The following is a 17,349-nucleotide window of genomic DNA, read 5'->3' on the forward strand; positions in this document are numbered from 1 at the left end:
GCAACCAAGGGCTCAGAATTCCACAAAGCAGTAGTTGGCTAAAGCTGAGCTGTTTCATTTGTATTACCTGCCTGGTTGCAGAAGCAATGAGAAGCCTGAGACCCTTGTTATAAAGGGCTGCAACTATTTGAACAGTTACTTAGGAGCAGATATGCATTAAAAATTTTTTTTTAATGTTTGTTTATTTTTGAGAGACAGAGAGAGGGAGAGGGAGTCATGCACAAGTGGGGGAGAGGTAGAGAGGGAGTGGACAGAGGATCTGAAGTGGGCTCTGTGCTGACAGCAGAGAGCCCAATGCGGGGCTCAAACTGATGAACCATGAGATTATGACCTGAGCCAAAGTCGGACACTTACTCGACTGAGCCACCCATATGCCCTGATATGCATTTTTTTTTAAACGATAAACATCATTTAGGATGTGGAAAGAACAAACTAGGATATTACAGATCTGCCGTTCCCTATAGAAAAATTCTGGAATCTTCTAAAAAGTGGAAATTTATAAACATGTCAATATCAGATGAGCTTCTATCAAATGAGGAAACAGTGAATATTCAAGAGGGAGCAGAAAGCTGTACTGAGAATGATGGAGCCTGAAACTGCATTTCTAGATTAGCCTTGAGTCATCTGGGTGACCTCAGAAGAGTCAATCATTTCCTAGACTGCAGTTTTACTACTATAATTAGGGACTGGTGTAGCTAATGTTCCCCAAAGAGCATTTCTTGGTATACCAATCCTGAGTCTCTGTGAAAAGACGGTTCCTTTTCCAAATAGTTTGGGATTACTGAATCTTTTACTTGGCTTTGGAAGACAACCCTTGACTACTGCCACATTAAAGAGTGTTCCTATAGGAATAAAACTTGGTTACCTTTGTTTAATCTGGTGCGTTGTGTAAATTTACTTGACAAAAGATAGTTTTTATTAACAGTGTTCAGACTTGTTCTTGTGGCACACATTTTGATGAGTCACAACTATATCGGGATCCATCCAACCTGTATGTTCCATGGTTTTGTGAAGGGTTTTAAGCACACATTTAGAACTGGAGGGATTTGCATTTCAGGATATTTCTAATTAATTCATTTCACTTTATCCATTTTTTTTTTCTTCAGAGAGCACTCTAGTCTTCTCCATTGCTAAGATAACTATGCAGCAAATTAGTAATGGGAAGTATATTCTCTGTATTATCTGAATTTGATTTTCCAAGGACTTCTTTTTCTAGGTATAATACATGTTCATCCCTTCCAAAGTGACCATTATGCTGCTAAAATAGTGAAGTCTGGCAAAAGCAGAGCTGTTGTGGAAACATTAAGAAAACATAATTATCGCAGAACGGCACCACCCAATTTGCATATTGTTGAAATGCATCTTGATGGGAGAAAGAAACAATTTCAGGAAAATATTTTCTGTGTCATGATTTCCATCCTCTTTGTTTCTCTTATCCACGTGGGGCCGATCAGAATGCTTTATTACATAAATTTGAAATAAATCAGGATTAAAAAAAATCTATTTCCTATGAACGAGGCAAGCTTAATCCTTTATGGTTCCTCAGGGGTGAATTTGGGAGCCCCTGAAAAATATAGCTCCTTCTGGAGCACTAAAAATTCCTTCAAAGAGCTCATGGAAATGCCATTTCCTTCCAGATGATGTGACACCAACATGCAGGCATGGGGGAGTTAGCCTTTGAGCCAAATGTACCAGATATTAAGCAAACCATTCAGGGTTATACAGATAAACTTAGATTTATATCTTTAAAACAGTCTGAATAGGAACATGCGAATTCTTCATATAGAAGAATTTTTCTTTTCTTTTCCTTTTGTACAAAGGCAGAGATGGCTGCAGGTATTCTTTTCATTGTTGAACCTCAATTCTTCTTGTGCCCACTCCTAAAGCGCTCAGTGGTGAGGGATTTGGGGCTGACGGCACATGACTGCTTATAGTCCATCAGTTCACCTTTGGCACACCAGGGGAATACTCTGCTTAGCAAGAGACATGGATCTAGCATCTAAAAAGGATTTTGATACTAATAAACTAAACGCCAAGAGTCTAGACCATTAACATAAAATTTGCTGGGAATGCATATATAGTTTTTTCCTAAAGTTCGAAGAAGTCACAGATACATGGATATGTGGACCAAAGAACTTTGAGTTATCCATATGCTCATTGTGATTAGGCAGGTTCTGAGGTTTTATTAATAAAAGTACAATATTTAACACACATAGGCAGTTTCTGTCCCACAGAAACATGTCTTCTACACTGGTCACTCTGGATAAATACTACTGGTTTTTTCCCAAATGCTTTATTTTCTTAGGAACAGTGGTAAATTGGAGTATGTAGAAGATGCTGATAGGAGAGTGGGAGAAGAATGTTTGGAAATCCTGATAACTTGGAGACTGAGAACTCTCTAAAGGAGACGCTGGGTCTTGATCATTTTTGTATCCCCAAGTAGCTGGGAAGAATTGACACTGTAAATACCCTTGAAGAACTTAAAGGAGAAATGACAGATGGCTACAATATGGGATTTTTAAAAGGCTGACTTTCTCTAGGGGAAAGAAATTGGGTTGGTATTTGCAGATTATTGCTATGCGATAATGTAGAATATTATTATGTTTTAATCATAATGCCCAATGTTAGAAGTGAACTCAGACTAGCCGAAAATTTTCCATGCTTTGCCTTCACTCTATTGTCTGTCAAGCACCTGTGCTATTTCTCAAGGCAAAAGGAACTTAAATGGATTTTCATGAGTTGATGTAAATTTACATAATGGTTTTTGTGACTCCCTCCCCACCCCTTCCCGTTGCTTCAGCTAAATGTTTCAGAGTATCTCTGTATTTTCTACATTATCTCTCTTCTTCTATCTCCAACAATTCCAATGATAAGCAAAATTTGGATTGAAAATCACAGTAAGCAGAATTAGTCTGGTATTACAAATCTAGGAAAACCAAAGAATGAGATAAAGCCCCCAATCAGACTTTCCTTACAAGGTCCTTTTGCTATGCGGATGGCTATAGTGAACAGGAAAAGTGATTGTAAATATCCTACAATTTCAGCTTAAAAGTATTTGTGAAAGTTTTTCCTCCCCATTTGGGTTTAGATTTGAACTTGGCATGATTTCTACTACATGGCAATACTATGTGATAGTAAAGTCTCTCAAGATCCTTCTGTATATTTTCTACCTTATTTTTTTTTTCAATTTTTTTTAACGTTTATTTATTTTTGAGACAGAGAGAGACAGAGCATGAATGGGGGAGGGGCAGAGAGAGAGGGAGACACAGAATCAGAAGCAGGCTCTAGGCTCTGAGCCATCAGCCCAGAGCCCGACGCGGGGCTCGAACCCGCGGACCGCGAGATCGTGACCTGAGTTGAAGTCGGACGCTTAACCAACTGAGCCACCCAGGCGCCCCTATTTTCTACCTTATTTTTAAAGTAAACTTAGGTCCAGAAAGGATCACAAGAAAATGGCAGTGGGCAGGTTGGTGCGTATGTGTATGTAGGAGTCCATAGTTGTAACACATAAATCACTGAGGAGGAAGTTAATAGTTCTAGAACTTTTAAACAATTAGAATCATTTAACAATGTCACAGTGGTGACCTTCTAACCCTGGAAATCTTCAAGCAAGGAGCCTGGAAAGCTAGCTGTCTGGGTGAGGAGACTTATCATGAAAGAAAAGGACTCTTGGATGGTTTCTGAGTTTCCTGTTATTTCAAATCACTCACAATCAATCATCAGACAATAAAAACAAAGAAAGTGTAGATTTTCAGTTCTAGCTACTACCCATACAGTGAGGGTTTTAATCCAACACCAATGTACAACTCCATGATAATATGACCGAGAAAGAAGAAAGGCCTGTACTGCTTTACTGTGGGGACCATTCACCTGTTTGTTACCCTCCAGAGAGCAGGGTTTCCGGCAACAGCCAGCAAAAATGTTGAGAGGCAGGATGAGATTCAGCAAACTTCTACGGAGCTTCTACTCTGTGCCAAGGACTATGTTAGACACTTCAGGAGTTGAAGAGATAAACAGAGTACTTTCCCTCAAAGACATGACAGACAGACATGCAGGAAGCTGAATTATTTCTAATTCTTCCTTCTCTCATTATCCTTTCATGAAGCTAACTTCTGAAATCACGAAGCCAGTCCCCATAGGATAGATGTTCCTCCTCTTGGCTCCTTCCTCTTACATCCTGACTAGTTTAGACTTGTACCTCTGGGCCAACTGCCTCCTAAATGACCTTCAAATCTCTGAACTTGCCATTTCTAATTCTAACACCGTGCCTTCCCAACTCTGATCATGTTACTTGAAAAACTAACTCTGACTTCCTACGTCTTCCTCAAAGAAGTCCCAAACTCTAAGATGGGCATGCAAGTCTTAAAATTTTCTGCTTCAAATTATTTTCTGCTATTACCTATGGATGCCCTCTGTGATATTATTTGGAAACATGCAATGCATGGCCATCTCCATTTCCTTTCTGGCTGTTGGCTCTAAGTGGAGTGTCTTCCTCCCAGTCACTAAATATTTAAATCTCCCATTCCTGCATTGTTAGTTCAAACTCCACCTTCTCCATTGAAGGTGACCTCAATGACCTCCTTGTCTTAAGTGATCAACAGCATGTCCTTGTCATTCTCTTATGGCAGTTTCACACACTAGCTTAAACTATATTTAGCCATATGGAGTAAAATAAAAAGTTGTTTTAACTTAAAATGATGCATTTAGCAAATTATAAAAGAAGAAACATAAATGATATATTCTAAATTTAGATAGAATAGACTATTTTATATGGCATTCCATTCCATGGGTATATCCCCATTGAATGAGCCCAAGGTGGGTGATAAAAATAATTTGCTATTCCTCAATTGGTCCCAACCCCCATAGATTTGCTTTCAGGGCATGCTGTAATATTAACATGTATCTTTCAACATGAGTGCCACAGTTTACTGAGATGTTCACATAGTAAACTACGACTACACTTGGCTTAGACTGGACCAAATGGACTTCCCAAGACAGACATAGTGATAAGGATCATCAAATTTGATTTAATCTTCCTCTTCCTGGGCTGTCAAGTATTTTCTACAGTACTCCACCAAAGAACTGATGATCTATTCCAACTACTGAAAACAACAGACTATATTAGACTTACTGAACAAGATATGTTGCTCTTCAACATGGCCCACACCTTTTTTTGGGACCTCAGGAAGAATCTGGACTATGGGCATTTTCTGTCTCTCATGCTGGCTTTAGACTCTAGTCTCAGTGCCCTAGGTGACGTCATGATATGTTTTATTCCTCTAACTTAAGTATGACTTTTAAGTTTTAGAACCAGGCTTTTGTCATCTCAGAATGATACCTAATGCACTTTGGGTACTTTTAATAGTGCCTTTTGAAGGAGAAAATGAACAAACCCTGAAATATAAAGATGCTACCATTAGGTATACCCTTTTAGCTTTTGTTTGTTGGTTTGTTTGTTTAATTCCAGGATTAACTGCTCCATCCATTCTCTTTCACAAAATCTACTGGGGCATTTGCAAAGTGGTTGTTATAAGGGAAGGATCTTAGGTATGGCCACAGAATAGAGTAAGGCTAGCCTCTCCCCTCTTCTCCCACTGCATCCTGTAAGTACATCAAGTTATCTTTTTTCCTGAAAATAATGTTTTAATGAAAGGGGACTGATACTCATTTTCTTGATAGACAAATGAGGAGCAGACAGGATAAGTGGCAAAATACCTGGTTTAATCAAGGTGGACTCCAATTTGTGCATTCCATCTCTTTTCTCTCCTTTAAGATATACAATGCATCATGTAAAACTGGTTGATGTTAACTATTGAGAAGAAGGCACAGCTGATGTCTGTTTCTTTGTTTACTAACCTGTAGATCAGCCATTTGTCATTCACATGTACAAAGTGGGTTGTATTGCAAATGAGAGGATATTGCCCAAGCCATATTTCAGTTAAGAATAAGAAATTGTCAACTCATTGAAAATGTGTGAAAATAAATCTACCTGATATATATATTTTTGATCTGTTCCAGTGGGACATGATAAAAATGTCTCTGGGTAAATTTTATTGCTGATGGAAAGCAGAGGATGACAGCCCATGGGGCAGGTTTGCAGAGCACAGAGCCCATAGATTATGTCTCCTCTCCACTGCCGAATACCTCTCCTTTTTTTTCCTCCTTAGATCCATCCAGTTGAATCATAAAATGTCAAAGTTGGAAGGGGCTCAATGTATCATTTTCCAGAATTATGACCTGAAACACATGAGCTTTGAAGGATGTTGAACCACCCTAAAATTTTCTTGTGTATATGCATCTTTTGGGTACATTGCTTCTACAAGATTTTTAAAAGGGCCCATGGCCTCCAAAATAATTTTTGAAGTTAGTTGACATTTTATACATAAGGGAAGTAGACCCCCAGTAAAGAGTCTCTTGTTATTCTCTGAAAGTAATAGATCTAGGGCCAGAGCTCAAGGCTCCTGGTTCCTCAGCCAATGAACTTAGTGACTCACCATAACCAATCACCCAGTGTGAATGATGGTTGCTCAGGATAATTCATTTTTCCTATTCTCCTTTTGTAAATAAGACCACAGAGGTGGGCACATTGCTTAGGCTGGGTCAAACATAATTATTACAGCACAGATTGCACCATAGGGTAACCAAATTCAATTTAATCTTCTTCTTCTTAGGCATACAGGAAAATTTCATTATTTTCCAGCCGGCTCTACTGTTAGGTGGGGCCATGTTACTTGGTGGGATAGGGATGAAAATAGTGTTTGCAGTTTCCAACTATGGCCCAAGTATAAAAACATTTCAGAGTAGAAAACATTCTTTATAAACTTCAAGCTTTCTTCCCATGTCACAGGACCTTGGATGCCAGGTATTTAGGTCTCGGGTGAGAAGAAGAGAGCCTAGACCCTTGGCTTACCTGATAGAAGAGAGCCCCTGCTAATAACGGGTGTTTGTATGATTAGCAATAAAGTGTGATGAGCCAAATCACAAATGTTTGTGAATTGATAGCACAGTATAGCCTATGCTATCCTTAGGAATGTCTCTGGACTAGGTAATTGGTTCAAGGAGAGCACATGACACAAAGATAGCCAAATACAGTCTTTGGGTGGCATATCAGGCAGCTTTGCTGCAACAACAAACATTCTCAGTATCTCAGTGGCTGCTCAAAACAGCAAACATTTACTTTTCATTCATGTTACACATTAGCTTTTGTTGGGTTTGTGCATCTTATGTACCTTTTCATTCTGGGGTCCAGACCAACAGAGCAATCTTCATAAAGGGCATACCTTGACTTGTGACAGAGGAGAAAAGCAAAAACTCATGGAAAACTGTGATGTCTCCTCAAGTTTACATTCAAATATGTCACACACTGTGCTCCCTTTCCTTACATGGGCCAAAGAATGTCACACAGCCAAAGTGATGTGCACTTGTCCCAGAGTAGGCTTGTCAAATCACATGGCCAAGGGTAGGGAGGTACAGTCTTTTTTATGAGGAAGAGGGGAGAAAATTATTTTGAATAATAATTTGTACCTTGGATTGGTGCCTGACTATGGAGGGAGAGAAACTCTATTTTCTCTGGGATTAACAATGATGGCTACTAATATTCATGTTTGCTATCTTGTGAAATTGGCTTGTCAACATACTGTTGGAGACATCAAGTCCGATGATCAGGAGATGAAGACAAGAAAAAGAATTCCAAGTGCAGGGAGAGAGAGGATTCTATGAACTTAGAGCCTCATTTCCAGTTCTGAGACCCTAGTTCCCATAGCTCATTCCTTGGTTCTAGGAGTTACCTACCCCAGTAGCCTTCCCAGCATATGAGCCAACAAGGTACTATCTTCTTTTCATTTTTCCTTTTATTTTCTACAGTTTTTGCCTCAGTTAGCTTTAGAACTTCTGTCACTTATTTTTTATTATGAGAAAATTATAAAATTTTATTAAAATATGGTAAAATACTTAAAATAGTACAGAAATATATGTAACCTTAATGACTGAAATATCCAAATTCCCAAGTATATATACAGATTTAATATAACTTTGGCCTCAGTTGCTTCATCTTCAAATATTTTGGGGAGCATCATAAAGAATTTCTTCACTTATGATCAAGAGAACCCTAATAGAATTTACTATATAACACATATTATCATATAATATACATTTTATAGTTTATATTTGCCTTGTGGGATTAGCTGGGTTGATAGAATCAAATAAGGCTAGGGTCAAATCCACTTAACTTTCTTCTGTTTATATGACCTTGGGCAATTTATATAAGTTCTACGTCTCAGTTTCCCCATCTGTAAAATGGGGCAGCACTACTCACTTCATATATTTAAGTAAATCTCCTTTCTTAGCTTTTCCCATGTCACAAAATGGCAGCTCCATTTGTCCAGTTGCTGAGGACAAGATCTCTACAGATATGTCTGCCTTCTTTTCTTTCTCTTACATACATACCACATTCAATCTATTAGCAACTATATCAAGGATTCTACTACCTCTCACCACTTTTACCACCCAAGCCCATGCCATCATCTTTTGCTGACTCTTGCCACCTTCCTACAATAGTGGGAATGAACACTGGGAAACACAAATTACATGATGGTATTCCCCTGCTCAAAGCTCTCCATCTCACTCAGGGAGAACCAAAATTCTAACCCTAATGAGACTGTGCATGACCAGGACACCTGCTTCCTCCCTGAACTTACCTATACCACTTCATCTTCTTCTTCAGTCCACTCCCATATCTACCTTCATGCTACTCCTGAGAAAGTCAGCAATATTCTTGCCTCAGGGCCTTTGTACTTACAGCCCTTCTGCTTATGCTATTCTTCCTGAAGCATTTCTTCCTTCTCTCTTTTTGATCTTTGCTCAAGGGTGACCTCATCAGGGAAGACTTCCCTGACCTCTTTATGTAAAGAATGTTCCTGTCCTCTCCCATTTTCTTTATTTGCTGACTGTGATTTGCTTATTTTTATCAGAACACTGGCAACCACCTGACATGTTATGTATTTAGTTTATTTTGGTAAGTTTTAGGAGAGCAGGGACTGTTTTATTAACTGCTTTACTCCATTTTGGGGGGGGGATCATAGATGCCTAGTAATTATCTATTGTGTAAATGAATATGTTGAATCAATACCTTTGATACGGGAATAACTTAAAGCTCAAAATGTCTATAAAATGTGTGGAGCAAGGCCAGGCATATAGTAGAAGATACAACTGTACTGGGGCACCTGGTTGGCTCAGATAGCTAAGCATCTGACTCCTGATTTTGGCTCATGTGGTCATGTCATGGCTCTTGAGTTTGAGCCCCACGTTGGTCTCTATGCTGACAGCACGAAGCCTGCTTGGGATTCCCTCTTTCTTCCTCTCTCTCTGCCCCTCCCCTGCTTGTGTGTGCGTGTGCCCTCTTTCTCTCTCTCTCAAAATAAATAAATAAACTTAAAAAGAAAAGAAACTGTATCTACTATCTCAAGATATACTGAGCCTTACTTTTGTCCATGATTCTTCAAATAACAGAGGCTGACATGGGAGAATTTAGGGGTAAGGCCCCTTCAGACATTCCTGAAGCCACATGTCATGAACAGCTGTCTCTGTGGTCTATAAGGTCAGCCCTGAGCTCCAGACAGCAGGGTTCTAGGGAGAAGACTCCAGGTGTGACACCATTGTCCCCAGCAATGCCCAGCCTCAACTTGCCTTATCAGGACCTCTCCAGCTGTTTGTTTTGACATCAAGTAATGAAGATCTCAGGCAGAGATATCCCTGGAGGAGGATTATTGAATTTTAACCAGATGAATAAAAAGAGAAACCCCTCAAATCTACCCTTTAGAGAAAAGAGGCAGCAGCAGCTATAGGACACAGGTGAGGGAAGAGAGAGAACTGTGAGCAAGCATCACCATGAGAATTATTTCCATGGATTCTGAAGCTGACTGCAGGTCAGAGGTGATGGTGGAGGGGGTCATCATTTTAGAATCCCTGCACCTCAGAAAGACTTATCCTTCCCCAATATATCCCCTTCAATGTTGTAATTCCAGTGGTCTTAGTTTTAACACATTCTGAGATGTTATCAGAGCAGCGTACAGAAATGGCAAGGGGGTGAAGCAGCAACCTCATCAGAGAGTCCATTATATATTCCCTCACACAGAAAGCCTATTACGAGTTCTTTGATGACCACACAGGGATATTGTTTACACAGAGCTGCTTTATTCTAGCAGAGATCCCACTGAAGAGCTGTAGGAGCCATTTACTGGCTGGCAGCAGCAACTGCAGATGGGAAAACAGAACCACACACCCCTGCTCTGTGTTCTATTCTCTCCCACTCAGCCCTTCATTCCAAGGCCTTCTTTGGGGGGGGGCTTCTTCTGGTGGGAGTATTTGTGTTCTCACCTTCCATTTGCCTTTTCTTTCTCTGGCTCCCATTCCTCTCCCCTCATCTCACCTTTTCCTCTCTCTGCCTGTACAGTGCCCAATTTCCTCTGGATACTGACGTAAAACAAAGATGACTGGGATATGCCTCCTGTCCCCACGGAGCTTGTGGTCAATTGCTGAGTCTGTATCTTCCAGGGAAAAGAATAGGAAGCCAGAGAGGCAACATTCAGTAAAGGTGGGGAGTCAGTAGGCTTTATGGGAGGCACCTGAAAGGTGGATACAGACTGGAAGAGATAGAGTGGGAAGAAGCCTCAAGGTGGCCACTGCCAGGGCACAGAGAGAAGTTAAATTTGTCCTTGCAGCAAGCTCGATGTCTGCTATGCCTACCTCATGCCCACAATGGGGCCAAGTCCACAACACAGACTATCTCATTTAATCCTCATTTAAGCCTCTGATGAATGACTTCTTTTACAAATAGAGATGGAGGCTAAAGGAAATTGAATAACCTTACCCAAAGTCACACAGACAGTTAATGGTAGAATTAGAAATTAAATCCAGACCCATACATAACCCTAGGCTCTACTATTTTCTGAGAGAGTAGTAGGAAATCTGTTTAAAACACAGAAGCAAAGACCAGATGGTGAGGGGTCTAGAATACCAGAAGGAGTTTTAAATTTCCTTGGTAAGTAATGGTTGGGGTTGGGGATGGGTCTTAAAAATTAATAAACTCTCTTATTTAATCTTTGCCTTACCCAGTATAAATAGGCAAATAAATACCAATTAATCTCCCCACCACAGTTAACTATGTCCCATTTCCTTCGAGAGCTGGCAGATCACTCAAGATAAAGGTATTTTTTTTAAATTATAGCTGCTTCATTTCTTTCCATCTCAATGTTTCTTCCAAGTGTCTGTGTTACTGTTTGTTATTGTTATAAAGGCATTTTAGTATAGCTAAAATAAGACTCTAGAAATCCATATTTAATTGATGTTGGCCATTGCAGATTTTGTGGTAGTGGTTTGTTTTCTTTCTAGTGCATTATTTAGTAATGAAGAAACTTTCAGGCTCAGAAATTGTGGGCTAATTATCATTTACATAATTATATGGTAAACACACTCCCGGATTGAGATTTTAAATTTTTTCCAAAGAGTCCCCAGGAATTTCATATTCTTTAAAAATTTGCTTATTACTTATTCATTAAGTAGATTTATCCTGAAGTATATAATATCATCTCTCTTGAGTGTAAGTTTCATTACCTTTCCTTGAGGTTAATAGACAAAGGTCAGATATAAACATGCCAAAGAGCTTTTAACTCTCTTGTGTGGCCATTATCTGGATGGTTACTGGCTGTATTTTAAAATATTTCACTAGAGTTTTGTTGATTAGGGACTTGACCTTTGAGCTCCTCAGAGTAGCCCCCAAAGCAGACTGTTAAGTAAACGACCAGTCTCTCTGTTGGGAATTGGGACCTGCTATCAACAGTTTCACACATTCTAGAGATTTCTTTACTTGGGAAGAGGAAAAAGGCATTAGTCTGTCCTTATCAAAACAAGCAGGCAAACATTTCCATTTAAGCTTATATCAGCTTGAGATATCATAAGACCTCCTTATGATGAGCATACAGAAGGAGGAGGGGAGGAAGTAAAAAATGAATAAATAAATTCAGGATGATTTTAAAGTAGCAAATACAAGAAAAATACTTGCACTGTCTTGTTCTCTTTTCATGTAAATTTCTGGCAGACCTCAAACTTCTTGGGAAAAGGCAAAGGACTAGGAATAAACAATCTGATAATCATCTATATAGCCACTACTCCAGTATGAAATTTCTTGGTTTTAAGATTTGTGGTGTGCACTTTCAAACGTTGATGAAATATGCCCATGACAGCCTCCCTGGTCTGTGAAGCATATACACACTTTTCATCTGCATTAATTCCTGTAGTGATTTATACTTTTCATCCCCACAAGAGCACTGGGAGGGTTAATTTTATTTGTCAACTTGACTGGGCCACCGGATGCCCAGATAGCTGGTTAAACAAAACTTGGGGTGTGTCTGTGAGGGTGTTTACGTTTGAGATTAGCATCTGAATTGGTGTACTGAGTAAACCAGATGGTCCTTCCTAGTGTGGGAGGGCATCCTCCAATGTGTTGAGGGCCTGAATAGAACAAAAAGGTGAAAGAAGGTTGAATTAGCTCTGCCAGACTGCTTAAGCTGTAACATTGATCTTCTTGTGCCCTTGGTGCTCCCTTGCTCTCAGGCCTCCAGACCCAGACTGGTGTGTACACCACAGGCTCCACATCTCTCAGGCCTTGGAAATACACCACCAGCCCATGTGAATCTCCAGCTTACAGATGGTACCTCATGGGACTGCTCAGCCTCCATAACTACCTTACAATAAATCTCTTTCTAGAGATATACATCCTAATGATTCTGTTTCTTTGGAGAACCTTAACTGACACACACACTAAATAATGGGGAAACAATGGGCTAAATCAGGGACTGCCAACTCACGTGCCGTGGGGAAAACAAGAGAAGATAGGAAGTCCGCCTCCCATTCTCTGTGAAACATGCAGCCCTCTGTGTCTTTTTCATTTTCCTGTTTTCTCTAGGGACACATACACATGAAATATTTCACCTTAACTTCCCTCTAAGAAAAAGACTAGCACGGATACAACACAACAACTGATAGTTTGTCTTCATAGGACAGCGGGACCTGATAGAACTGCGGCATAGTGTAAAGCGGGTGTTGCGTAAAAAGAGGCTGAATGTTACCAAGCTTTAGCTGGCTGGTGCAGGTGGCAAAGCAGTTCAGCAAGATGTTTTGTTTGTTTTTGTTTTAAGACATGCTAGATACCTGTTTTATGTGAACAACCCAATTTTTGAACCTGGCCCCTAATACAAATTTAAAACATCACATAGGTGTGGGGACAAACATGTTTGTAAGCCATTTCTGGCTCATGAATCATGAGTGTGAGAAGACTCCAGTTAATGGGGACGCAGGATGCTGAGAAGGGTAGAAGTGAGGAAAAAAAAAAACAAAACACAGTAAGAACATGAGAAATGAGAGACTCATCATCCTCAGAACATGAGGAAAATGCATGCATCCACATGGTTTCCTATACCAGGCAGTGAGAACTTGTCAAATCAGGACCGTATTCATTTCAAGGTAGTTAAAAAGATTATCATAATGATATGTTGGTAATTTAAATTAATTACATAGTGATCCATCACAGATTACACTAAGTGAAAGGGAATACAAAAATAAACACAGAGCTGGAACAGATTTTTAGGAGGAGCAGAGAATGACTAATCAAGAGGAAGTGGTAGATGTGGGATTCATAATTCCTATTCTCTCACCATTTACCAAAAATATGAAGGGGACTTAGAAATATATGGGCAAAAATAGTAATATTTATTGCTCTTCTTTGATCAAATGATTTCAAATTTGGAAGCACCAATGAAGGGTCTTCAAAAGGGTTACTTTCCTTATCTGAAAATTATTTTATTGGCTTATAGTAATTTTACATTCCATAAAAGTGTTTTATATAATTTGTAACCTTGAGACAGGTGACAATCTCATTGAATCTTAATTTCTTTATCTGGACCTGATGGCTTCTGATAGTTGTTCTTTAAACTCTACTATTTTATGAGATTCTCTAACAAGAAGTCATAGCTGTCCAGGGATAAATGGTAGTAGAAAAAGATAATTTAAAATGAATGCTATTAAAATGGGAACCCAAAATTCATAGTACATAAGGAAATGTGTGATTGGAACCTTATCTTGAAAAATTATATCAAAGTTGCAAAATTTTATTCCAAAGTTAATATGTAATTTTTGAATGCAACTTTGCATAAAATGTAAGAATGAGCAGAACTTAAATCAAGCATTGATTATTAGGGGACAAGAATAATTTTTTTGTATTTTTGGCAGTAGAGAGTGATACAATGTCCTTTCTTTCATGTTTGACTTTCACAGTGTGATAATCAAAAGGGTCACTTCAGCAAAAGTGTTCAAAGGCTTCCTCAGTTTTCCCAAGAGGCTGTCTTTATCTTTGATATTGAAATCTTTCTCTTCTAAAGAATTTATTTTACAAACATTCTTGTCAATTTTCTCTTAATTTTTCTCTACTGGGTCCTTCTCTGTGAATGGCGTTGTGTTCAATTAGAGACCTTTCCTTCTCTCTCTCTCTTAAGGCTTTCTGAAATCCTGCATTTCAGGGGCAAGATTTGTTGGATTTGCAATTACATTTTGCATTTGTTTTACACTGCTGAAGCACAGAATTGACAAATAACCAATCAATGTGGTATTACCCAACATAGATAATAGCTTCCAAGTCTGTGGAGAGGAGCTAATTTTATAAGGGGTCAATTATTAGTAAATATTTTTATTCTTCCAAGATAGCCTGCTTTCAAGTAATTCTAGGATAAACACCAAACAATTATATATTCTTTCATTCCTTTATAAAAATGAATTTATATCCTACATGATTTTTTTTTCCACTTTAGTAACAATAGTATTATTCACTAAATACAGGTCAATCTCATTATAGCAAAACTCTGATTTTCCATCTCCCCAGTGATCAAAATCTTCAACAAACTAGTGTTTACTTTTTGAAGTTTGTATTTAGAAGAAAGAGGCAAGAAAATAACCTCATGTAATTAGTCTGAAAATCCAAATTTTAGGTATGGACCAAGGTTGGTACAATTTCAGACCAAGCCCCTATGTATTCTTTATTTTTTTAATGGTTTATTTATTTATTTTTGGGGAGAGAGAGAGAGAGAGAACTCACAAGCAGGGAAGGGGCAGAGGGAGGGAGGAAGACAGAGATTGGGATCAATCAGGCTTCAGGCTCCAGGCCTAGCACAGAGCCCAAAGCAGGGATCAAACTCATAAGCCATGAGATAGTGACCTGAGCCAAAGTCAGATGCTTAACCAACTGAGCCACCCAGGCACCCCTGTATTCTTTTATAATAGAATTGAGGCTCAGAATGTTGTTTAATTGCATATGGTAAAGTACATGTCATTATAGAAATATTTTAACTTTTAATATTTATTTATTTATTTATTTATTTATGAATTTAAATCCAAGTTAGTTAACATATGGTATAATAATGATTTCAGGAATAGAATTTAGTGATTCATCACTTACATGTAACACCCAATGCTCATCCTAACATGTGTCCTCCTCAATGCCCCTTGCCCGTTTAGCCCATTCTCCAACCCAACATCCCTCCAGCAACCCTCAGCTTGTTTTCTGTATTTAAGAATACCTTATGGTTTGTCTCCCTCTCTGTTTTTATATTATTTTTGCTTCCCTTTCCTTATGTTCATCCGTTTTGTATCTCAAATTCCACATGAGTGAAATCATACGATATTTGTCTTTCTCTAACTGACTTATTTTGCTTAGCATACCACACTCTACTTCCATCCATGTTGTTGCAAATAGCAAGATTTCATTCTTTTTGATCACCAAGTAATATTCCATCACACACACACACACATACACACACACGCACACACTCACACGCCTATACATGACATCTTCTTCATCCATTCATTAGTCAACGGACATTTGGACTCTCCCTACTTTGGCTATTGTCGATAGTGCTGCTATCAACATTGGATCATCACTCCTGTATCCTCTTAATAAATACCTAGTAGTGCAATTGCTGGGACATAGGGTAGTTCTATTTTTAATTTTTTGAGGAGTCTTCATACTGTTTTCCAGACTGTCTTCACCAGTCTGCATTCTTGCCAGCAGTGCAAAAGGGCTCCCCTTTCTCCATAATCTCACCAACATCTGCTGTTGTCTGAGTTGTTAATTTTAGCCTTTCTGACAAGTGTGAGGTGGTATCTCATTGTGGTTTTGATTTGTATTTCCCTGATGATGAGTAATGAGCATTTTTTCATGTGTCTGTTAGGCATGTGGATGTCTTCTTTGGAAAAGTGTCTATTCACATCTATTGACCACAGGATTGCTTGTTTTTTGAGTGTTGAGTTTGATAAGCCATTTATATTTTTGGATACTAACCCTTTATCTGATATGTCATTTGCAAATATCTTCTCCCATTTTGTCAGTTGCTTTTTAGTTTTGCTGATTGTTTCCTTTGCCATGCAGAAGCTTTTCATCTTAATGAGGTCCCAATAGGTCATGTTTGCTTTTGTTTCCATTGCCTCCAGAGATATGTCAAGTAAGAAGTTGTTGAGTCCAAGGTCAAAGAGGTTGTTGCCTGTTTTCTTCTCTAGGGTTTTGATGGCTTTCTGCTTACATTTATCTTTTTTTTTTTTTTTTTTTACTCTTTTTTTTTTTTTTTTTCAAAAAAATGTTTTTTTTTTTTTTTTTTTTTTTTTTAATATATGAAATTTACTGTCAAATTGGTTTCCATACAACACCCAGTGCTCATCCCAAAAGGTGCCCTCCTCAATACCCATCACCCACCCTGCCCTCCCTCCCAACCCCCATCAACCCTCAATTTGTTCTCAGTTTTTAACAGTCTCTTAAAAAAAAAAAAAAAAAAAAAAAAAAAAATTTTTTTTTTTTTTTTCCTTCCCCTCCCCCATGGGTTTCTGTTATGTTTCTCAGGATCCACATAAGAGTGAAACCATATGGTATCTGTCTTTCTCTGTATGGCTTATTTCACTTAGCATCACACTCTCCAGTTCCATCCATGTTGCTACAAAAGGCCATATTTCATTTTTTCTCATTGCCACGTAGTATTCCATTGTGTATATAAACCACAATTTCTTTATCCATTCATCAGTTGATGGACATTTAGGCTCTTTCCATAATTTGGCTATTGTTGAGAGTGCCGCTATAAACATTGGGGTACAGGTGCCCCTATGCATCAGTACTCCTGTATCCCTTGGATAAATTCCTAGCAGTGCTATTGCTGGGTCATAGGGTAGGTCTATTTTTAATTTTCTGAGGAACCTCCACACTGCTTTCCAGAGCGGCTGCACCAATTTGCATTCCCACCAACAGTGCAAGAGGGTTCC

Source organism: Panthera uncia, chromosome A2 (genome assembly GCF_023721935.1).
Source record: "Panthera uncia isolate 11264 chromosome A2, Puncia_PCG_1.0, whole genome shotgun sequence".
NCBI classification, from domain to species: Eukaryota; Metazoa; Chordata; class Mammalia; order Carnivora; family Felidae; genus Panthera; species Panthera uncia.